Raw genomic sequence first — 25,577 nt, 5'->3', positions numbered from 1 at the left:
AATCTCATACATGTACTCATCTTTCCTAGAGCAATACACAGTCCATAATCTCAGGAGCTTATAACAAGGAGCCTTCATTTCTCACTCAGACTACACGTCAACATCTGCAGGGTGGCTGCTATTTCTTTTCTTTACTATCTTCTCATTTTGGGGGCCCAGGCTGAAAGAGCAGCCCCTCTTTGGAGAATACCATTATTCTGGGAGCAGGAAACAAAAGCCTAATAGAAAATGACACTAACCTTCAGGTTGGACTAACAAAGGTCCCATCCACTCACATCTATTGTCCAAAGCAGGTCACAAGGCCAAGCCCAATGCCAGGGGGTCGCGGATAAATAGTCCTCCCATGGTGAGGGTGGACATTGGAAGTCACATGGGAACAAGAGCAGATGTGTCATACTTTTCCAAGGAAGAGGGGGTGGAGTAGGATAATTGGTGGCAATAATATAACCTCGGTACATGTTTCCTGTCTGAGTGAAGAGGTCAATTTCTAGGCTGGTAAACAAGCTGCTCTCTCCTTCAGTCCTTCCTCTGCCCCTGTCCCTCACCTTTTGGTCAAAGAATAATTTATGCTGAAAAGAGTTGCTTTACTGAGTTACTTTTTTACAACCTGAACCCTATAGACATTTATTTATAAGTCAATGATTTATCAAATTCAGTGTATATGTATTGAGGGTAAAACATACGTGGGGCATCATGGTAAATAGCAAATATTTTTTTTTCATCATCTGCTTATTTAAACCCACTTGACTAGAATATAAAAGCAGTCACACATACAAATATGATTACATAGATAATCACAGTGGGTTCCTTGGTGTCACAGAAATACATTTTCCTCCTGAAAACTAACTAGCTAGAGGAAAACTAATATAGACTGAATAAAAAAGAAATAAGAAACAATATTAAATAAGAGAAACATGATAAGGTATTTTTCAGATGAGCACACATTATTGACCCTGATTTATTTCAAGTATCTGTAGTTAAAGAAAATTGAGATAAACATTGATGAATTGGTGAGCTAGCCATTGAATCATTAAGAAAATGGAATTGGCAAAGGTATGTAATATGCTTTTAAAAAGATGAAACTTGGATGACTTGAGGGTTCATGGCTTGGGTAACTGCCCAAGTAATTCTTCTAGAAACTGGCTCTTTGACCTTGAGTATGTCTCTTTCCCTCTTTGTGTCGCAGTTTCCATATTTGTAAGATTACCAAGTTGAATGTTCTTTAAGGTTTCTTCCAGCTCTCTTTTCTTTACTTGTAAATCTTTTCTTTATACGGTTTTTAATATCTTTCTGCCTCCAGAAGCTTCTGTCGTTCAGCCTGCCTGTCTCGCTGGCCCTGAGTCCAGACACCAGCAGCAATGTGGTCAATGTGACGTTGCTATCACCTGAGCGCTGACCCCTTCCAGCTTTGTCGGTGGCACTGTGACAGATCGTTCATCTTGACCACAGGAAATAATGAGCTGAGAGTGTTTTCATAATCAGACTCATTTGAAAGCAATTAAATCCAAGTTAAATGATAAGGCTTTGTATTACTTCTGTCAGGGTTGGGGACAGTGGGTGAACATATCATGTTCAGTTGACACAAAGAGTAAATAATTGTAAGGGAAATGTTAACTGGAAATATACTATTTCATCTGCCAGAGTTGGAACAAAAGTGGTAGTGAGTACGCATAATCAAACCAAAGAGTGCAGTTGTCACAAGGATCACTCCCCCATATGGAGGGCCAACTGTTTTACATAAGAAGCTCGAGCATCTGCAGATTTTGGTGTCCTGGGGGGCCCTAGAACCAACTCCCTGGGGTACCAAGGAAGGACTGTATTAATGCCACAACTTGGAGAATTCTAGGGGATTTTGCTGAGTGAAAAAAAGCCAATCCCAAAGGTCACAAACTATATGACTTCATTTATGTAACATTCTTAAAATGAAAATTTAAAAATACATAGCATATTGGTTCACCAGAGGTCAGGGATTGGGTGAGGCAGAGGAGAAGGTGACAGTGGCTAAGAAGAGCAGCACAAAGGGCTTTCCCAAACCCCTCCCCACACTCCAGTTGCCAGGTGAAAATAAAGCATAATGTGTAAGAGGCATCTTTGTGTATGTTGGGGTGACAGGCATTTTTGATAACATATGCAATCCTTCTCCCTTATTTCCATTTATATGATTTCCTGTAAAGTCAGTGATTGACTCTGATTGGAGACACTGATGAGGGAAAACATGAATGTCTAAAATATGGGCTGTCCCTTAGAGGAGGTTAATCCATGGAAGATAAAAAAGGACTTTACTAATTTATACATTTAGGCCCCCTCTAGCATGAATTGCCTTCCTGAAATTTCAACAATTGCCAAAGGAGGCATTGTTTGACAGGATCAGAGAGGTTAAGGAATTTGCTCACAGTCACACAGCTGGGAAGTATTGGAAGTGGAATTTGAGCCCAGGGAGAGACCAAGCCTTTAATCACTGAGAGTTACTCTTGTTCTGCCTCTTACTAATTGAGCAAGGTCACTCATTGCATCTCTGTTTCATTATCCATGGGATGGAAATAAAAACCCCTACCTCTTGAGGACATTGTGAGTTTTAAATGAGACAGTGTAGTTAAAGGGACTGCATACATTTTAACATTGTCTATAAATATTAGGAAGTGAGCCTATTTTATCTAGTACCAAATGTGTGAGAGCAACATTTAATAAAATCTTCAATAGACTGAAACGAAGGCAACCAGTTTCCTTAATTAGCGGGATAGTATGTTTCTAATTTGCAGAGAAAGAGGAAAATCACAAGAAAATGAGCTGACATCTAGCACTTATTAAAAAAAAGTCTAAGAAAAATACCCTGGGGCAGTATTAATTCAATTGCATCCAAAATATCTTTGTATTTCTTCCTGACCTTGATAATGAGGATTAACATTTACAATCCACAGGGCCAAAATGTTAAAAAAAAAAAAAATATGTGTGTTTGTATGCTGGGTGGGGGTTGTTTGTTGGCATCCAGCTAAGATCAGCGTGCAGTTGTCGGTAGGAAAGGGGAAGGGGAGGCACGGTAAAATGAGAGAGCAAGTAAGAAGGGCAAAGGGCCTGTAAATTGTAGCAGCAAACACTAACATCTGCTTACCTGGTGCCACCCACTGCTCTAAGTGTTTCCATAAGTAAATTCATTTAATCCTCAAAACAGTTCTAGGAGGTGTGTACTATTATTATCCCCATTTTACAGATTAGAAATAAAGGTACAGGAAAGATAGGTATCTTGCCTAAGACCACACAGCTAGAAGATGCTCGGGCCAGGACTTGAGCTCAGGCAGTCTGGCTCCAGGGACCATGACCCACACATCTTGCATTCTTTGCAGTTTTATTCAGCATTAACTCTGAGTTGGTGATAAAACTTAGGTGAGAACCAATATTGATTTGTTATCTACTATACTCCAGATACTTTCCCTACTGCCTAATACTTCCTAATACTCCTATATTTCCTAATCATTCTCCCAATCGACTGTTGATTTAGGACGCTTTTACGCCCGTCTCCGTTTGGGGAATAATTTAATGTTCAGAGATCCATTATAGTTCCCCAAATCACACAGCCCAAAAGTGACAAAGACAGAATTTGACCTCATATCTTTATGACCTTATCCACTACCTTGGAATATGAAACGAAATATTCCAGGTACATAAGAAACAGAAAGAATATTTTCCCCAGCTTTGATGTACTGATTGTGACTTTTGAATGATATACTTTGTGTCACTTTCAGGTCTCTGAGAAATATGCACCAAAATGGAATTAGATGAGCAAGATATATATTGAGGGAAACGCCTGTGAAGGGCAAATGGGAAAGAGAGCAGGAATAGGCAGAGAGGCCCTTCAGATGTAGGTATGACACCTGTAAAAGGAGAGAGGGAGATAAGGATGATTGGGTAGGAGTGGCCTCAATCTGCAGTGCCATTCTGAGAGTCTTGGTCAGGCCAATGGAAAGATCTCTAGCAAAGACTGACCATTAGAGGAGTGCTGTTGGGCAGGAAGGGCCCAGCTCTAGTAATCCCATCATGCTGGGTCACTGCCTGGGAGCTGGGAGCAGTCCAGACATCTCATGGCACTGGTATGAAGATGGCAGCAGAGTCAAAGGTGCAACAGCAGAACACTGTCAATCAATTACAATTCTCACAGCAGGTCCTTTGAAGGGAGATCTGAGTGGCACACCCAATAGCTACATGTACTTCTTTTGTACAGATGCACACAGGGTGATGCATGGAGATGACTTGTTCACCAGGATATTTACCGTTGGACTGTGGATGTGACTTTCCTTCATATTAGATGCCAGTGTTGAAACGGGTACCAGGACACAGATGTACAGGAGGGAAGCAAGGGAAAGTGACAGCCTGATTTCGATGGAATTACCTTTGATGAAGTCCAAGTTACCCGAAAACACATCAGGGAGGAAGAGGGCAGGAAAAGAAGCGAAGAAATACTGGTTACACCATTACACTAAATTCAAGCAGGTCGAATTTTAGGGAAGCCAGCGCGGCTGGGCCAGTGGCTGAGCAGTTGTTCTAACTACTTGGAGCTGGAATGCAGAGAAGAAACATCTGAGCCATAACTCTAGAAATTTGACATTTGTCACTTCTGCACTATTTCATTACCTGTTGGTATTTAGTGAGATTTTCCTAGTAAATGACATCCAAGCCCATCACCCTACACATTTCTTGAGCATCTGCTGTGTGCCTGAAACTGTACTGAGAGTTTTGTATAATCCCACAATACACCTGCAAGAAAAAGAATAAATGTTCCTTCTTTATAGGTAAAGAAGCTAAGGCTAAGAGAGTAAACGACTTTCCCAACGTCACACTGGGACAGTGTACCAGAATCATACCCCTGCCCTTCCCTCGAATGGAAACCAATTGCTCTTATCTCAGTTTCAGAAGGAAGCTGCGAAGAGAAAAACAAGAACTGGTTAGAACCAAGTAGGCCCAGGATGGCAAAAGATTTGACTTCCAGTAGACCTTGAGCCTCATTATACGCTCATTGTATAGTACATTAGCTAAATGACACACCCACAAGCACCCTGACAGTTGACAGTTGCCATGACAACAACGGGAAAATCCCATACAAGGACTAAAAGGATTGTTGCATCAGTTCTGGGTCCAAACCACACCCCTTTTCTCAGAGAAGTCATTAATATTCCTCCCACCCTTTCCAGTTCCCTAGCTTTTACCTCAACCCTCCTATTTATATGGTGTCTCCACCTGAATCAGGTTGAGAAGTTGATTTGTGAACTAAGTTCCCGCTTCTCCATTCTTTGGTCACTGAATAAAGCTTGTGCTGTTCCAGTCTCAGCATGAGTTTTGTTATTGGCTGTGTGAATCCGAGTAGAAAAAGAACCTCCCTGGCGGAGGCAGGTGGTCTCGGCCCAAGCTACGACTCCTGCGTGGGTCCAGGCAACACATTTGGTACTAAAAGCAGGGCCAAGAGAGATGGGTGCCAGTGTTCAGTGCCTGGATCAAGTCATGCCTGAGAACTTACTCAGGACATTTATTCAGATAATGCATTTCCTAGTTGCTTGAGCTCAAGTTGAAGTTGGAATTTCTGCCATTTGAGAGAAAAGAAAAGAAAGATATTCACATCTACAGAAAGTATTTGGCATACTCTAGACCAGAAGAAATCACGAGATTTTGAACTGGACATTATCTTGCCACATCACTTTTCTCTGGGTCTCAATTTCCTTATCTACAACATGGATTTGGTTCCATCACTTTTAAGGTGACTCCTTGTCTCAGACGGTGTGCAGTGCTGAGTTTAACGCGGAGGCATTTGTTGCTGTCACATAGATGGAAGATGCCTCCTCACCACCCAGTTGGACTTTCCCAGAGTTTTCTTGGTTCATCCTTGAGAAGTAAACTTTAAACTTAGCTGAGATCCAGGATTCATAGCTAAAGGGCAACTTTAAAATGGCTCCCCAATTACCCTCATTCCTGTAGAAGTTCATGAGAACCCTGAGTTGGCTGTACATCCTCTTCCCTTCACAGTAAGGAAGATTGTTCCATGAAAAATTCATGAGTGCTTTGGAGTCTCAAGTGCTGAGTTCTCCCACCCTGAAGGGTTCTTAACTCCCCTGAAAAGACAGCGGATTTAATCTGCACAGAAGAATGCATCTGAATACTCAATCTTGCCAAGACAGGAGGTAAGGTATGCATTTGCTTCTTTGTGACATTCTGCATAGCATTACCTGTCTCTTTCCCTGTGTTTGCAGAAGTAAGAACATGGAAAGGTTATTAACAGATGGTGCAAAATGTGGGTTAGGTTGAATTATATGGTAACATCCACAGCATGGAATTTAAAGTCTTGTGCTTATGTTTTCATGCACAGTGATAATTCAGTGGGTTATAGCCCTAGTACATTTGAAAGCAAGACAAAATTGTATCCTTTCTGATACAGGCTTGATGGAAGCCCTCCCTACACTTGCTTAATGAAGTCATGCCTCATACTTTTCAGAAAACACATTCCTTTCGACTCAGTTCCTCAAGCATTATTGAGCCCTGTGTTAGATGCTGGGAATATAAACATAAAAAAGACATGATTCCTGTTCTCATGAAGCTCAAAATTTGATAGCGGAGAGAGGCAAGTAAACACAGATTTAGAGTCCAGCACAGCAAGTGCAATGAAATGGCCCTTTGAAAGCACAGGGATTTCACAAAAGGAATTTTGGAGCATGTAGCAGGAGGAATTGGAAGATGCAATATCTGGGATGGATTTAGATAAAGGAGGTAGAAGAAGTGAATCAAGCAAGGCTGTAACTGTGTTCCAGGAAGAGAGAACAGTATGTGCAAAGATACAGAGGCATGAAACAGGTAAGTGTTTTGCAATGTTAAGTGGTTCACTATGGCTGCAGTGTACTGTGCTGAGACAGGGGCCATGATTGGAGAAGATGCTGAGAAGACTCAAGATGGGCAGGAGGAAAAATGGGAGGGGACCCTGATGCAGTAGTCCAGATAAAGACCAGAACTACAGCAACTGTAGTAGGGATGGAAAGTGGGGAGGACTCGGGACATTTTAGGAGGTAGGACCGGAAGGATAGGGTGACTAATTAGTCTTTGGAAAGATGGAGGTGATGGAGTGGGTGGAATCAAGAATGCGTTGTAGGTCTGTCTTTGGTAACAGAGTGTGTTCTTGTACAACCACACATGTATCTGCTTTTCTTGAGCACACATTTTCATGGGGTTTTGGCTCCACAGCAAATATAGCATGGAGCTTATTTCCCAGCAAAATTGGCCCATAGTTTCAGGAACTAAGTCTAACTTTTAGGTAAAGTATTTAGAAACCCTCTTAACCTCACACCTAAACTAAGTTTTTTTATCTTATTAATATAGGTAACATGTTCATCTACATCTGCCTGACTCCTGTACCTTTGTCTCATTTTATTTGCAACTTGGCTTAGAAAGAGAGGAATGTTATTCATAAGCACCTTCAAACACCAAAATATGAGTTCAACTTTCCTTTTTCAACCACATTCAGTTTTTTCCTCCTTAATTTACTTGGAGAATACATTATTCAAGCAAAGAAAGGCCTCTTTAGTGCTGTTATGTTTCTTCCTTTATGTCAGTTTCCTTCGTACATACACTCCTATTTCTAAAGCAGTTCATTCTCCAGGCTTCTGACTTGGCAGAAAGCATAACTTCATACAACGCCCCTGAGTATGTAGACCCTGCTCTGTAATGAGCCATTGAGCTGAGGCTTTCTGCCGTTATGTCTTTTGATTGGAGTATTTAGTCCATTTACATTTAAAGTAATTATTGATAAGTATGTACTTATGGCCATTTTGTTACTTGTTTTGGGGTTGTTTTTGTAGTTCTTTTTTTGTTCCTTTCTTCTTCTTTTGTTCGCTTCCTTTGTGATTTGATAACTGCAGTTTGCTCAGTTCTTTTCTGGGGTTTTGTCTTAGTCCTTCTTTTGGAATATACTTCTCTGCTGCCTCATTTTGCCTAATTCTGTATTTTTATTTCTACATATTAGGTAAGTAGGTTACATTTCCTGATCTTGGAGATCCCTTATTAGGACATGTCCACTGGGGCACCCCAACACACTCCCCTCTTGTCACCAGAGCTGTATGCCTTAGGGGCACCCCCTATGTGGCTGCATGGGCCCTTCCTTTTGATGAGGCTGACTACTGTGGGCTCACTGGTGAGCAGGGCTGGACCCTGGCATGACTGGCCACCAGGCTCTGCCTCCTGCAAAGGCTGCTGGCCTGCTGGTGGTTTGGGTCAGTTCCCAGGGCAGCTGGCAGCAGGGCTTGGTGGGGTGGGGGGTGGGGTGTTCCCATGGCTGGTGTTGGTCTGCTGGTGGGTAGGGTCAGGTCCTAGGACAGCTGGCTCAGGGCTGGCTGGTGGGTACTGCTTAGTCCCTGGGTCATTGCCTGCTCGCCCTGGGGGGTTCTGGGACTGGTACCAACCAGCAAGCGGGGATGGGCTAAGCCCTCAGTGCTAGTAGGCTAGAAGGAGAACTCCAAAATGGTGCTTGCCAGGACCAGTGTCCTCATGGTAGAATGACTCCTATAAATGGCTGCTGCCTGCATCAATGTCCCAAGGGGAGTCCCAGTTGCCTCTTGCCTCTCCAGGAGGCTCTCCAAGATCAGCAAGTAGGTCTGACCCAGGCTCCTCTCAAATTACCACTAGTGTATCAGGTCTTGGAGCATGTGAGACTTTGTGTGCACCCTTTAAGGGTAAAGTCCCTACAGCCCTCTGGCTCTCCTATATGTAAGCCCTGCTGGCCTTCAAAGCCAAACATTCTAGGGGCTCATGTTCCTGGTGCAGGATCCCCGGGCTGGGAAGCCTGATGTAGGGTTCGGGTCCCTCACTTCTTGGGGGCAACTTGTGCAATTGTGATTATCCTCCCATTTGTGGGTCGCCTACCTGGGGGTCTGGGTCTTGACTATACCAGGTCTCTGCCTTTCCTATCCATCTAGTTGTGGTTCTTTCTTTACATCTTTTTTTTTTTTTTTTTTTCTTTACATCTTTAATTGTAGGAAATCTTTTCCGCTAGTCTTTAGGTTGTTCTCATTGATAGTTGCTCTGTAAACAGTTGTAATTTTGATGAGCCTGTAGGAGGAGGGACGCTCAGGTCATCCTATTCCGCCATCTTGGCCACTCCACTCAAAACAACTTTTTTTTTTTTAAAATTACTTCCCAGTGGTGCCGAATTAATGCAGCTCTAGACTATTCTGGCAAATGATCCAGAGATCCTGCCAACAGAATTCTATCAATTTAGACTTCTTTTGCTGTTTCTTACTCTAGGTACTTAGCCATAAAAGTTTATTATTACACATTGATTTTTACCCAGCGCCCAAGGTTGAGGAATTAAGTGAGTATTTATGACGTTTCTAATGTGCATCTTATTCTTAGTTTAAAATACATTATTTCATTCAGCTCCTTCATACCTCTTTTAAGGTAAGGAAACCAAGGCTCTGAGAGGTTAGGTGATTTACCTAATGTAACACAACCAAAAAATCTTAAAGTAGCAACTTGAAACCGGGACCCCAAAACCCATGTCCTTTCAAGTCATAAAATACTGACCTCAATGAAATTTTTTCTATTTTAAAATCAGAAAGGTGCAACAATGCAGTAATGAATTTGAATTCCCATGACATCTCCATGATCCCTTTTGTTCTTCCTGAAATTAAATGTGGATGAATTTATTAACGGACAGCTTTTTTATAGAAGAAATCTACATATTGAAGAAACGTAAAAAGAGTCAAATCACATTCAGTTATAGGATTAAAAAAGTGCCCATTTCATAGTTAAGAAAATGACACCTTTTTAGACAATTCAGGAAAAAAATACTTCTTTTGTATGCAAAAACAGGAATCATTCTCTTATAATGGATCAGTTTATGGATTTGAGGTACATCAGAGAAATGTGCACAGTATTTTATGTATGTCTGCTAAGGGAAAGGCAATTTAATCATTGTATTTAGGCCAATAATGATTATGAAATGCTATAGTATTGTTCTGTTTCAATAATATAAATGATTCCCTCGAAAATATATGCTGCTCTTCCTTTAACAAAATGCTTTATTAATGTAAGTCTATTTGATTTATTTGAGCCTCACAACAGTGCTAGCAGGAATTAACATCGCAATTTTAGCAATAGCGAAATTGAGAGTCCTAGAGTCAAATAGTCAAATGCTATGTTTGAGCCACACAGGAAGCTTATACTGGGGATGGTGGCCAGGATTTGGACTCCTGGGCTCTCCTCACTATCACATGTTGCCTGTAGCAAATTAGCTGTCTAATTTGTTGGATCTTAAAAGAGCATTTGGATTCTATTAGATTATTTTAAAGTCTTAGAATGCTTGGGGTTTCTGAAAGTGCCTGATAAATAACACCCCTCTTTGCTATCCAGGTCCTAGACAAATTGATAGTAAAAAAATACATTGGCTGATAGAGCATCAAGCTCTCCCTTTCATTACTGTAAAGGCAGAGCTGGATAATTTAGCTTAGAATGAGAGACTAACAGGTCTGCTGCCTAAACTCTAGGATTGAGCTAATTTACCCCTGGGGTTATAGACAGCCCTGGATGTGGGCAGATATCTTCACAGGCTTAGAAGAGGCTTCCCCTGGAGGAGAAGAAGCAGGATGTGGTGTCAGACAGCTGACTTGCAGGGAAAAGAGACAGTCTGAGCTGATCATGACCAGTTTATGCTTCCCAAATTTACCTATAAGTTAAATTCCTCTGTCTCCTTTGGGGAAGAATGATTGAAAGAGTGAAGTGTAATATAGTCAGTAGAGATCAAGTCTTTGCAAGAAACATTGTGCTTGGGGAGAAAGAAATCAAGCCTGATACTTCTGTATATTATTGATTTCTTCACTCATTCATTCATTCAATCATTCATTCATCCAGTATTTATTGAGTGCTTCCTCTGTGCCAAGACTGTCGACACAAAGGCAAACAGTGCTATGACGGTCCTGATATTCATAGAGATTACTTTCCAGTCATGATTAGGATGGCTAAGGTCAAAAGAGAAAAGATAACATAGGTCAGTGAGACATGGAGAAATTGTGACGTTTTGCACGCTGTTAGTGAGAAGGTAAAATGATAAAGCTGCTATGGAAAAGAGTATGGAGGTTCCCCCTAAAATTAAAAACAGAACTGCCGTATGAGCCAATGAGTATCTCAAAGAGATATCCATACTCCCATATTCATAACAGCATATTCACAATAGCCACGATATGGAAACAACCTAAAAGTCCACTGATGGATGAGTGGATAAAGAGAATGTTATACACACAGACACACACACACACATACACAATGGAATATTATTCAGCCTTAAAAAAGAAAGAAATCCTGCTATATGCAACAACATCAGTGAACTTGGAGAACATTGTGCTAACTGAAATAAGCCAGTCACAGGACAAATACTACATAAGCATACTTATATCAGGTATTTAAAGTAGTTGTATGATCTACTATATCATCTAGTCGTATGATCTAACCTCTATGCCAGAGGTTAACTGGCATAATGAGACACTAGAGAAAATAATGGAAAACAATTTTCAAGCAGAAATAGCATTCACTAAGTATTGCTTTGTTACTGCTATTCTCTAAAGTGTAGAATTATGTAAAATGGCATTTTTAAGGAAAAATGTCAACTGCTATAAAGTAGAATTTAAAGTTTAGCTGTGATTTATACATAACCCTGAAGCTTTTCATCAAGCTCTTCTCTGAAGGAACTCAGTTGTATCCTTTAACAAACCAGTTTCTACCATAAAATTAAGTACAAGCAGGGTCATATGGTAGTTCTATTTTTATTATAGTTTTTTAAGGAACCTCTGTACTGTTCTCCATAGTGGCTGTGTCAATTTACATTCACACCAGCAGTGTAAGAGGGTTCCCTTTTTCTCTACACCCTCTCCAGCATTTATTGTTTGTAGATTTTTTGATGATGGCCATCTGACCGATGTGAAGTGATAGCACATTGTAGTTTTGATTTGCCTTTCTCTAATAATTAGTGATGTTGAGCATCTTTTCATATGACCCAGTAATCCCACTCCTGGGCATATACCCAGAGAAAACCATAATTAAAAAGATACATGCACCCCAATGTTCATTATAACACTATTTACAATAGCCAGGACATGGAAGCAACCTAAATGTCCACCAACAGAGGAATGGATAAAGAAGATGTGGTCCATATATACAATGGAATATTACTCAGCCATAAAAGTAATGAAATTGTGCCATTTGCAGAGACATGAATAGACCTAGAGACTGTCATACAGAGGGAAGTAATTCAGAAAGAGAAAAACAAATATCGTTTTTCTAGAAACGATAGAAAAATCGTTTTCTAGAATCTAGAAATCGTTTTCTGGAATCTAGAGAAATGATACAGATGAACTTATTTGCAAAGCAGAAATAGAGACACAGAGGTAGAAAACAAATGTATGGATACCAAGGGGGGGAAGGGGGGATGGGATGAATTGGGAAATTGGGATTGACATAGATACACTGCTATGTATAAAACAGATAACTAACGAGAACCTACTGTATACCACAGGGAACTCTACTCAGTGCTCTGTGGTGACCTAAATGGGAAGGAAATCCAGAAAAGAGGGGATGTACGTACACGTATAGCTGATTCACTTTGCTGTACAGCAGAAACTAACACAACATTGTAAAGCAACTATACTCCAATAAAAATTAATTTAAAAAAATTAAGTACAAGCAGATTTTGTTTATTAAGCACTTGCTAACAAATCTACTGGTAATTGATTTGTTGCTTTTAAAACAATATATTACTAGAAAATAAAAATAACTTTTCACATAGTCCTAGTGATTAGAAATCCCACATAATGATATATTTCATCAAATTTCAGCTTGGAATATCAATAAAATACGGAAATTACATGAATTATATAATGAACAAATCTTATCACTTATTATAAGACATTTGTGTCTGCATTTCGGAAAAACAGACATAAAGTGTTATTAAAAGAAAAGTAGAAAAGACAAATACAAATACGTGTGGAAGAATTTACATTTTCATTTCTACATGTAAGGGGCTTGGAAATTGCCACTCTGTCCTAACAATTAAAAAGCTAAACAGACTGAAAAATCAGAAACTCTTCTAGGGTCCCTATGAGAAGTGAGGACACAGGGCAAACTGCTTCCCCCAAAACTGAAGAGACCACAGGTGAATAGAAAGAATAACAACTGAAACCATATCTACACAAAACCTACAGTTCATATCATGGTTAATGGTGAGAAACCTGAATCTTTCCCACTAGGATCTGGTACAAAGCAAGGATACCCATTCTCACCACTCCTTTTCAGCATAATACTGGGAGTCCTTATTAATATGGTAAGGGAAGAAAATAAAATAAAAGGTATACGGATTGGGAAGAAAAACATAAAACTGTTTTTGTTCACAGATGACATGATCATCTATGTAGAAAATCTGAAACAATCACAAAAAAACTCCTGGAACTAATAAGTAATTATAGCAAGGTTGCAGAAAACAAGGTTAATATGCAAAAGTCAATGGCTTTCTTATATACTAGCAGTGAATAAACGGAATTTGAAAGGAAAAACTCAACACCATTTACATTACCACCACCCAAAATGAAATACTTAGCTATAAATCTAACAAAATATGTATAAGATCTATAGGAGAAAAACTACAATACTCTGATGAAAGGAATCAAAAAACTAAATTTATAGTGATATATACCATGTTTATGGATAGGGAGATTCAATATTGTAAAGATGTCAGTTCTTCCCAACTTGATTTGTAGATTCAATGCAATCCCAATCAAAGTCCCAACAAGTTATTTTGTAGATATAGACAAATTGTTTCTAAGCTCCATACGGAGGACAAAAGACCCAGAATAGCCAATACAATATTGAAGGAGAAGCACACAGTTGGATGACTGACACTACCTGACTTCAAGAGTTGTTATAAAGCTACAGTAATCAATACAGTGTGGTATTGGTGAACAAACAGACTAATAGAAGACTGTTTCTTAAAAAACTAAACATACTCTTACCATATCATCCAACAATTGTGCTACTTGGTATTTACCCAAAGGAGTTGAAAAACTATGTCCACGCAAACCCCTGCACACGCATGTTTATAGCAGCTTCATTCATAACTGCCAAAAGTTAGAATCAACCAAGATGTTCTTCAATAAGTAAATGGATAAATAATCTATGGATAAGTGAGGTATCAAGTGATGAAAACTCGGAGGAAACTTAAATGCATATTACTAAGTGAAAGAAGCCAATCTGAAAAGCCTATATACTGTATGATTCCAACTATATGAGATTCTAGAAAGGGCAATATTATGAAGACAGTAAAAAGATCAGTGGTTGCCAGGGGTTGTGGGGAGGGATGAATAGTCACAGCACGGAAAAATTTTAGGGCAGTGAAACTATTTTGTATGATACCACAGTGATGGAAACATGTCATTATATGTTTGTCCAAACCCATAGAATGTACAACAGCAAGGGTGAACCTTAATGTAAGCTATAGACTTTGGTTGATTATGACGTGTCAATGTAGGTTTAATCAATTGTAAAAAATGTACCACTGTAGTGGGGAATGTTGATAATGGGGGAAGATATGCACATGTGGGGGGCAGGGGGTATAAGGGAAATTTCTGTACCTTCCCCTCAATGTTGCTGTGAACATAAAAATGCTCTAAAATATAATGTCTTTTAAAATATGAAAAAAAGAGTTTTGAGAAGAGCCAAAGGATGATACCACGGAGACCTAAGTTAATGACATGTCAAAACCCTGGAGTGGGTCAGAGTCTGTAAGATAGATTGCCCTCATAGTACCTGGTAGCTGAGAGGGAGCATGGAAAGGAGTAACAGAATCCCAGGCATGGAGAAGTGACGACCATGTCCAAGGGTCCCAATGTCCTCACAGTCATGGCCCTTGCTCTGTGCAAGTCATTTCTTTCCCCAGCTCTCTTTCGACCTTGCCCTAGCAAATACCAAGATCTTGCTTCCCCAACTGCATTTGCCATCAGAAATCAGGGCACTGTTATGGCAGAATACCAGGCGCCATCCAGATGGGGAATATGATTCCTAGCACCTGCAGCCCACGCCTGACTGAGGAACATCCCCTTGGCATGTTCTTGATCTGTTCCAGGGCTACTCCTATACTCTACAGCACCTTAGTCCACAGTACCTTAAAAGTGAGAACAATTTCTTGTTGTCATTAAAGCCAAAGACAGCACTGCCACACCCTTGTCTGATCTTACCAAGTAAGAATCTCCTTCCAATTTGTACTTGGAAGAAAAATCAAGTGCTACCAACTCCAGAAACTTGGGAGATTTCCTTGGTTTAACTCCTGAGCAGATCTTGGTCTCTGTTAGCCTGTAACCACCCCTACCTCGCCCTCATGGGTACTCTGTTACTGTGTACGTGAATGTTGGGGTTACTCTAATGTACTTGTGAAGGGTAAGTTTTGAGTCCCTAGAAGTGCAATGTAAATTTCTACCATTAATCACTTGAGGAAAGTCAGGTTCTTAAAAAGGCAAAACCAGAACTCAGAAGACAAATCCTAGTGATACAGGAAATGGGAGTTCCTTCTTTGCTCTGTATATCAATCTCTTGTGTCTGGACTTTAAAGAGGGTGAATTTTAAAAGTGTGATCCTGGATAAAGATACTAAGATGGTGTTCTTCCCCTGCTGGCAGGCTGGGAGCAAGGAAATAATAGTACTCAAGAATATCCAAGTTTCTCTTTGTTTCCTGTTTATTGTCTTACTATTATCTGCTGAAACATGAAAAACATTTTGTCTGCTTGCTAGAATTTGGTCTCAGCTAAGTTTCAAAGCATAATATTGAAAGATAAAGCTAATAATGAGCTTGAAAATGACCCTTTCTCTCTCTTCCTACCCTATAATTCCAGAGATTAAAATAGTCATGACAGCAGCAGTCAGTAAGAGATTGCCACAGGAGTTGCAAGGTGAATAGGTACCTCTCCCCATCGGAGAAATGTCTTTTAGCACTAATCTTGAAAGATCTGGGTTTTCTCTTCCCTGAGATAGATTCAATTTTCTGTTCACTTGATTAACTTGAACTTAATTAAGTTACTAAATTACAAAAATATTTTGAAGGACTGAAGCTTATTGATGGCTCTTTATTGTTTTGGTAAAGATGTAAAATGCATATCCGTCTTTATGGAATAATAAAGACTTTTAAAACAAACAAAAAATTAAAAACACAAATTTTTATTTAGATCTCTATCATAGAAATGCCAATTTAAAAATAGCTGTCCAACGTTACCCTTGGTGAGGAGAGGATAGAAGTGGGGGAGCATATCGGGATTCCAGTTGGTGCCGGGAATGTCCTATTTCTTGATCTGGACAAAGGCTACAGGATTTGTTCATTTTGTGAAAATTATTGTGACTTGTACACTTATTACCTGTGTACTCTTCTATATGTATAACTCCATTAAAAAGTTTTTAAAAAGTTTCCTCAAAAAGCTGAAATATTGAGTAATGGTTACCATTAAATCCATTAACATACATTTATGGTTTATGCATTGTACGTGCAGTGCATATTTAAGAATTAAAGAGATTTTATCATAAAGTCTCAATTGTTTCAACCCAGCAACATCACTATGAAAACAAATATAACCTAGAAATTATTAGTCATAAAAAAAAAATAGCTGTCCAAAGGAAGTAAGAATTTATATTTACTCATGCTGGTTTTTTTTTTTTTGTATGTTTATGTAAGCTTTCCATAATTGAAACTGTTGCACAGATTCAATTTTGCATTCTTACTTTTGACATTAAATTAAGAGTCTCTATTTTGGCACACTGTTTCTATACATATTCCTTTTAATGTCTGACTATTAACCCCCAAATTTACAATAAATAGACACACAGGTTACAATATAAATTATGTTTACCTTCAGCTCATTTGTGTTGTTCATGTATACATTTTAACTCTCAGAAAGTAGGACTTAAACAGTGTCTGAAAGACTTTTGCAAGAATGACTTTTAATTTGTTCACAAGGAAAGCGATGTTCAGAAAAAATGGAATGATGAGGGAAGCCACACAGCATCCTATTGCTGAAAAGAGAACGGAAGCCAGCTCGGTATAGAAATCTCAGGTCTAGGAACCTGAGGCTGGTGAAAGGAACGATAGTAGGTAAAATGACTTTCTTCTTGGTCTCAGGAGAGAAAAAAAACAAGCTTTGCTCTTCAGACTCCCTGGGAAGATGCAGACTGGCATTGCCCAGCCTGGCATGTCATATACAGCATAATATACAGACTTATTTTAATAGTTACACATTTATTTTAAAGACAACATATTACCAATTCTTCAAGCATACTTAATTTTAAAGATATTTTTGCTCAACGCAAGTCTAGATTTAAAGTCTGTTTGAAGAAGAATATCAACCATTGCCCTGCTGGTACACCAATGCGTTAAAAGTGTTGGCATGCGAATGTCTTGAGATTGGAGACATTGGTAATAAAGAAGCCAGGAAATAAGAACTGAGTTTCAGCTCTATTGCGGATTGGCTACACTGACTTGGCTGGTTAGTCACTCCAAGCCTCGATTTTCTTGTCCGTATGACATGAGGAATTTGTTTGATGATCTCTAAGCAACTCTGTACCATTATGGTGCTGCAGAAAAAAAAAGAAAATCATCTTGGATAAGAAACCTGGAGTCTTCCATTCCTTGAAAGACAATAATCTGAGTGTGATCTATATTATCCTGCTCATCAGAATATTTGATTATCTGGATCCCCTTCTTTTTTCCCCAGATAACTTCTGACATGCTGGGTATTACAGATGAGATCAGGCGTGTTCAGGGTGGTATGGCCGTAGACCATGCTGGGTATTACAGAATCTGCAGTTTCACAGTCCTCATTGTCTCAAATGGACACTATTTCCAGATTTACCACAGCCCCAGCCCCATGGTACACCGTATAATAGAATTCTTGAAAAACAATCAGAAGAGAAAACCTAAAGCAGTTAGAGAAATAAGATGTTACGCCCAGGGAGACAAAGTTCAGAAGTCCACTGACTTATCAGAAATAATGCAAGCTAGGTGATGATGGAAGTGACTGATATTTTTAAAGTGCTATTTTAAAATAAAAGTAAAATCATCATCCTAGAATTCTATAATCAGATAAAACATCCTTCAAAACTAAAGGCTAAAAAAAGTATTTACAGTAAAAGGCTTAAAGAATTTGTCACCACAGATCTTCACTGAAAGAAATATTGAAGGAAGTTTTTCAAGCTGGAAGGAAAGTGAAAGTAGATGAAAAATCAAATCTGCCAAAGGTATTAAGAGCACTGGAAGTGGTAAATATGTGGGTAGAAATAAATGGAGAATGGATTGATTGCTACCTATTTAGCAAAAAATTTGATAGTCTACATTCATTTTTAATGATGGTAACATCAGATTTGGAGTTTTTTTAGTGAAGAAATGATGTCTGAAGAAGTTCACAACCTACTGCTTGTCATCTAATTGTGGGTATTACGTATTTGCAGTATTCCCTGCTAATTAATTCTTTAATCATTAGATCCAGTGGAAATATTTTGCTGAGCATGGGGAAGAAAGTGGGAGACTTGAAGATATATCCAATTATTGAGCTCTTTACTCTGTTCTCATATAATTTTCCCTATAATTTGGATAAGTAAGCATCATAACCCCATGATAGAGATAAGAAATTAGGCTCAGAGAGGTTAAGCCATGTGTGCAAGGTATACAGCTATTTGCTTCTCATTTGGTTTTTGAATTACAGATTCATGTAACACTAAAGTCTTAGTTGGTTTATATGGAGACACCATATTTTAAGATGCTTTAAAAGTCCATCTGAGAAAGGGAGATCAAAGAGTAAATAGCATCTCCTAAGCGAGCAAGTGACTACACTCCTCTGGTTTTCAGTTTTTCCATCTATAATGTGGGAAGAAGGGGCTGGGATTCAATGGTACATATTTTCCTTCCCATCTATATCATCTGTCACTCTAAGCTCAAAGGACTTCCCAGTGGTACCGCCATTCACCCGATTGTCTACATGAGAAATTGGGCATCATCCTAGACTTCTACCTAAGTATCCACCCTATATCAGTCACTAAGCCCCATTGATTCTATTCCCCATATTTCTCAGATTCATCCATTGCTTTCTAGTGTCATTGTTTTTGTCCAAGCCCAGGGCACTAGCATCTTTATCTGGACCAATACGTCTTCATTAGTTTCCCAATGTTCAGTCCATGCATCAGGTATGTTGGAATTTTTTTAGTCCTTTAAAAAATGTGAAATATTTCAAACATGCAGGAAAATCAGAAAGTAATACAAAATATATGCAGCTACATTCAGAATTAACAAATGGGAATGTTGTCATTTGCTTCAGATAGCTTTGAAAGAAATATATATATATCAATAATTTCTTTATATATACAGTCCCAAAGTAAATATTAAAGTCCCCATATCACAGTTTTTATTTCCTTCCTTCCCTCACAGAAGTAAACACTACCCTACAGAAGCTGTGCAGCCATCTGAGCTACTATTTCCAATATTGGAACCATGAGAAAATTCACATTTTGTGGGACTTAAAACTTATACAATTTTTATATAGAAAAAATACAATATTAAGAATTTAAAATTAGGCACAAAAGTTTATATTTATTTACAAAGTGAAACATAATTGAAAAAAAGTTAAACTGACAAATGTTACATAAATGACAAAATCCAGAAAAATAACATAACGTTTTATTAACTAAAGGCTTGACTCACCTCTATAATACTTTTTCCCTACAGTTTTGGCTGCATATTCTTTGACTGACACTTCAAATTGGAATGCTTCAGAATATCATTTTCTACAGAGAGAATAGAAAGATAATTCAATCTTTTCTCCAACACAGTGGATTACAAGTTGTTTCTTTATTATTGATAGTTTAGAATAACTTGTTTAAGTTTTACTTCATCTTGGGAATGTCTTGTAAACTTGGGGGATAGTTGTCCATTTGGGGAAAATTTAAGTTTTCTTCATATATGAGCTGTAATATTTCAAGGTAAATCAAGTTTTCTTGTGCAGTGACTTATCTTAATCACCCTTTGAGTTGATGACACTGACTAATCTACCCATGTCTTCTGGTGCTGGATAACTTTAGGCGACATTCGTGTTCACATATGACTTCTGGCCCTACACCTGTACGTGCTGATGCTAGGTGATTTAGCACAGAAGGTGGTAGGAGTGTTCCCGGAAGCCATTCCTGCTTGGGGATGCGCATAGAAGGGAAGTGACCAAAGTACAAAAAAATATTCCCCAGATGAAATATATCTCCGATTCAACTTTCCCTTAGCAGCTCCTAAAACTCCTCATGGCCATTCCAATGTCACTGGCACCAGAGGAAATGCAAAGGGAAAAGTAGAGTGGAAAGACATGGTCTTAACTGATTACTGTTAAAGTATCTGAATTTTGCAAGATTTACGAAAACATATGACTACGAGAACAGCAGACTAGGATGCCTCCCAAGACTTTGGAAGGGGTCCATAAGGGAGAAGTCTGCTTCTGAAGTTTCCATTAGTGTCATAGCAAATCTGCCTTTGATGACCACATATACGACGCCGTGTCTGCAGACCACCCCCTCCCCTAGTCTATCATGGTGCCTTTGTGCAAATGGGCAAAAAGCTGCTCCTCTAGGGGGATGCATCTCCATGAGTGAATGGCTTTATAATCAATAGCATCTTCGTACAAGTAACATGGTGCTGCATCCTTCAAGCAAGTGAAAACCAGAGAGGGGCAATGCTTGGCAAGAAGGCTGGGAGTTAGATTTTGTCCCCTGCTCATTCTTTCAGCCTGTTACTCCTCATGGGCACAATCCTATGCCCTAAACCTGTATTCACACACTCATAAGCAGCCTGTAGTATATTCTCATGTGATTTAAATTTTTCTTTGAATGGAATCATGCTGACATATCATTCTGCAATTATCTGTCTCATATGGTAGGTTTTCGAGAAATACTCATGATAATTTGAATAGGTATATGGATAGATATAATTCAGTCATTTTGCTTGGAATACTGTATGCCATTGTTTGAATATTTCAAATTACATTTATCATTCCCCACTCCACTTAACATTAAATCTATGGTCCCCTCTTTTTTCTTTTAGAAATAGAGCAGCAATGAACATCTTGGACGTATTTCCTTGTGTTAATGAAAGTTTCCATTCTATTTAACTGGAAGTGGGATTGCTGGGTTGTACAGTTAGGTGCATATTTAATTTTACTAGATCGTCCCAAACTCTTCTCCAATGTATTTGAAACTATTTATATTTCCTCCAGTATCATATGAATTCCTGACTTCATACTTTTAAAAAAAATAATTGTTTTTGTAGATTTATACTTTTGCCAGTTCAAAGAGGAGTGAAATTGTATCTAATTTTATTGTAAAGTGTGATTTTTGTGAATACAAGAAAAGTTGAAGAATTTCAAAAATATCTATCAATGTTCTAGTTTCCTTTATTGTAAATTGAATATTTGTATGCTTTTTTCCCCATTTTTCTATTGAGTTGTTTGATTTAAAATAAAAACCTAAATTGGCAGCATTTTAAAAAATATTTTATGAACTCTAATATTTTTGGGGTATATGGGTTGCAAGTAAAATTTTCCATTCTTTGATTGTCTTTCAATTTTGTTATAGGGAATTTTTCACACAGAACATTTTAATGTTAATGTAGTTATATTTATTAGTTATTTTATCTATGGTTTTAGTTTTTAACATTTTTTTCTTACGTATTCATTTCTTATCCCAGGTTAGTAAAAAATATTCTATTTTATCTAAATTATCTAAAATAGATTATTATACTTTAAATTATTAGACATTTTAAGAGTAATCTTTAATCTATTTAATTTTTTTTTTTCTCTGTGGTGTGAGGTAGGAATCTATTTATGTTTGTTTTTACTTGGAAGCATCCAGTTTTTCTCCAATGACGTTTATTGAATGGCTCATCTTTCATCTCTGACCTGCAATCCCAGCTCTGCCACATGCCAAGTTTCCTTGCGTGAGTGGGATGTTTCTGGGCTGTTTATTCTGCCCCACATATTAGTTTGCTTATTCCTATAACATACTGAATATATTTTTTTTAATTTTTATTTATTTATTTATGGCTGTGTTGGGTCTTCGTTTCTGTGCGAGGGCTTTCTCTAGTTGCGGCAAGCGGGGGCCACCCTTCATCGCAGTGCGCGGGCCTCTCACTATCGTGGCCTCTCTTGTTGCGGAGCACAGGCTCCAGACGCGCAGGCTCAGTAATTGTGGCTCACGGGCCTAGTTACTCCGCGGCATGTGGGATCTTCCCAGACCAGGACTCGAACCCGTGTCCCCTGCATTGGCAGGCAGACTCTCAACCACTGCGCCACCAGGGAAGCCCCATACTGAATATTTTAATGCCAACTTCTTTAAAATATCTTGATATCTGATTAACTAGTCCTCCACCCTGATCCTTTTTCTCCTTCTGCATCTGCAAAACTGCTTGGCCATTCTTGGCTCTTAACTTTTCCATATACATTATAGAATTAGTTATTTAAGTTACAGTAACACAACATATTGAATCTCTTGTGATTTTGTTTGAAATTTCATTGTGTGTGTTGATTACCTTGGTATAAAATGACACCTTAATGATAGTTTATTCTTCCTACCTATAAACACAGTCTATACCTCTATTAATTTGGTCCTTGGACCAAAGTAGTATCAGAAGCATTCAGGGACAGATGAATCAAATTCACCTAGGAGTGGAGTCCTTGGTCTATAAGTAGAAACATTCTGGAGGCAGATGACTTTTAAGTGATATCTGGGCACTGACTCAGCTTTCTTTGCCTGGATATTGGACTGTAGCCTAGCGAGAGTTTAATGTTTGTAAACATTGAACACAAGTGCAGAAATTGTTAGTAGAGTTTATAACTCTAACACTCACTTATGGTATAAGACGAAGAGCGTAAAAGTACAAAGGGGTACCGTTTTTCCTTCTTCTCAGGTCCAGCAGGACTTTCCCCACATGGAGGGAGCCATCCGCCTTGTGTGTGCTGTAGGCAACCAAGAGCCAAGGGAAAAGCTGAATTCAGAGCCACCTCAATTCCACTAAGTTCTGAATCTTAGCTAAATACAGTTAGAACTTACACCAGAAATAATGACATACACTTCCACCATTGCATTGATGGTCTGCAGTTTCACAGAAATTAGTGGGGTTTTTTTGTTTGTTTGGTTTTTGTTTCTGTTTTGTTTTTAAATCTTTCTCAGGACTTGGTGAACTCACGGAATCTAAGGACTCATGTGTATGGAAGTTCTCAAGCATTATATCTTTGAATGTCGTCTCTTCCCCATTCTTTCATTTATTTGACCTAGAATTCCTTTAAGATGTATTTGGATCTCCTCAATGTTTCTCACAGTCTCTTTATATCTTTGTAATAACTTTCCTTTCTTTACATCTCCGAGCTATTTTCTGCACGATGTCCTGAGGTTTCCACTTGAAGAGCTGTGAAGAATTTGAGATTTTACACTTTTTGCAATCAAGTTAGCTTGTCACAATTTTACACATACAGTAGTAGGGAAACAGAAGACCTATGGGTCAGAGACAAAGAGGTTCTCTATTCACAGCAAAAGCAACAGCAAGAGTTACATTGTAGCTTTGGATGGACAAGCCTCAACTCCCTGAAGTGTCATCGTGAAGGCCAAGTAATACCTACATACACAGCAAGCGGGGATGTGTTATAGAAGAGAAACACTGAATTGAGTACACTCTGATCTTACATAGAGGCTGCTGGCCAAACTGCCTTTCCTCTTCTCCAGAGAGAGAGACATGAGTTTTATCACCCTTGCAGGAAAGCAATTGTCTCTAGGGAGGAAAGAAAATATCTCTAGGTTTATTACCTGAAATATCTCCAGGGAGAGAAATCTCAAAATCTCTCCAGAAGGAGTCACCATCTTTATCTTTGCTTACCCAAAATATTAATAAATTCTCTCTAGAGGGAGTTTCTCTATCTTTCTGGGGCTGCCTGCTTGTATAAACATTCCTGAAAAGATAGTCCTGGAACACATGGATTGTTCATTTCTGGATGTGCAAAAATGTGATAAATTCATAGAGAATTATCTCCCAATATAGATTATCTTCCCTACATAAATCCTCTCTCGAGATGTTCTAATCTATTTTTTAACTTATGGACTAAATTTTAATTTGTCTATGTAATTCTCATTTTTAAAATGTCATTCGTTTTCAAAATTTTTAAATATCTTCTTCTGTTCTTGAATTTAAATTACTTTTTAAAACTCTCTTTAAATATTATTTAAAAATCCCTTTCAAATGGTCCTGTTACTCCTAATTCTTGCTTTGCTAATTTTCCTTTTCATTGGGTTAGTTTACTTATTTTTACTATTAGTGTTTTTATTTCCTCTTGTGTGTTTTTTGTTTTTATTTGTTTGTTTGTTTTGGTGAAAGCAACATGTGCTTTGAGTTATAGAGGTACCTCCATCTTCTCACGTTTGCATCTGTCAGAACTCTAGGGTTTTTCTAATTTCATATCAATTATTCCACTGAATGTTTTGGTTTGGGATTTTCACCCCAAAAGAGTGGGGGTAGCTTTAGACCATCCACTTGTATCCACAGTTCCAGCTACATTTTCTAAGTTCTACTGGTTTTTTAGTGTCTAGCACATAGCAACTAAAATATATTGAGCACTTATTATGTGCCGGGTACTGTGCTAAGTGCTTCACATATATTATCTTACTTTACCCTTGCTATAACCTTGACATGTGTACAATTATTAATCCTGTTTTATGGATGGAAAGGTGAGACTTGCCAAGATGAAATTATTTTCCCAAAATCACAAAGCTATGAGTGGTAGAATTAAGATTCAAACACAAGCCAGGTGGCCTTAGAGCTCCTACTCTTAACTTCTATATTACGTATCCCACGAAGAGGACAAAAAGAATATGTGCTAATTGAATGAATGAATGAATGATCTAGTAAAAATTCCTAAATAAAAGCTGCTAGTACTCCTTCTCCCCATGACCTCCCAAATCCTTCTCCCAAGGTCAGTGTCTGAATGTGCACAATCCCATCAACTCAACCACAGCAACTGTGATGATTAAAAACAAAAAAAAGCTGCAGAACAATCAGAACTACAGCTGTCCTCTCTGCAAGATGTAAAGGCTTTTCAGAGTCTTCCCACTGGCATGTTAAATGCTACTGAAAGACTGTGCTGAGAAGCTCTGCAGAGGCCAGGTGTACTCAGTCTTAACAGCTGTCATTCCACCGACATCTGCAGCCTTTCTTTGTCTGGGTGACGTGTGGCACTTTTGAAGAGGTCTGGGTTTTCAGGAAATGACAAGCCTTGAGTGAGGAGAAACACGAAATAGACCCTAGTTTGAGCGCCATTATCGAGTAGGTAAGACGCGGCAGAATGACTATCCATCATGAGAGGTAGTCAAGTGTCCCGGCTCTGCAAATGCCGTGTAGGAGCATCATAAATTCAGTCTTTTGTGGATTTATGGCGACTGTCTTCTAAATTAGGAGTCAGTCAGGATGCAAAATTCTATTTCTCACATTTGCACTGCAGGACGTGGGGATGGGTATAGGG

The sequence above is a fragment of the Balaenoptera ricei genome, chromosome 17, assembly GCF_028023285.1.
Source record: "Balaenoptera ricei isolate mBalRic1 chromosome 17, mBalRic1.hap2, whole genome shotgun sequence".
Lineage (NCBI taxonomy): Eukaryota > Metazoa > Chordata > Mammalia > Artiodactyla > Balaenopteridae > Balaenoptera > Balaenoptera ricei.
The sequence above is the reverse complement of the archived record's forward strand: the minus strand, read 5'-3'. Positions refer to the sequence as shown.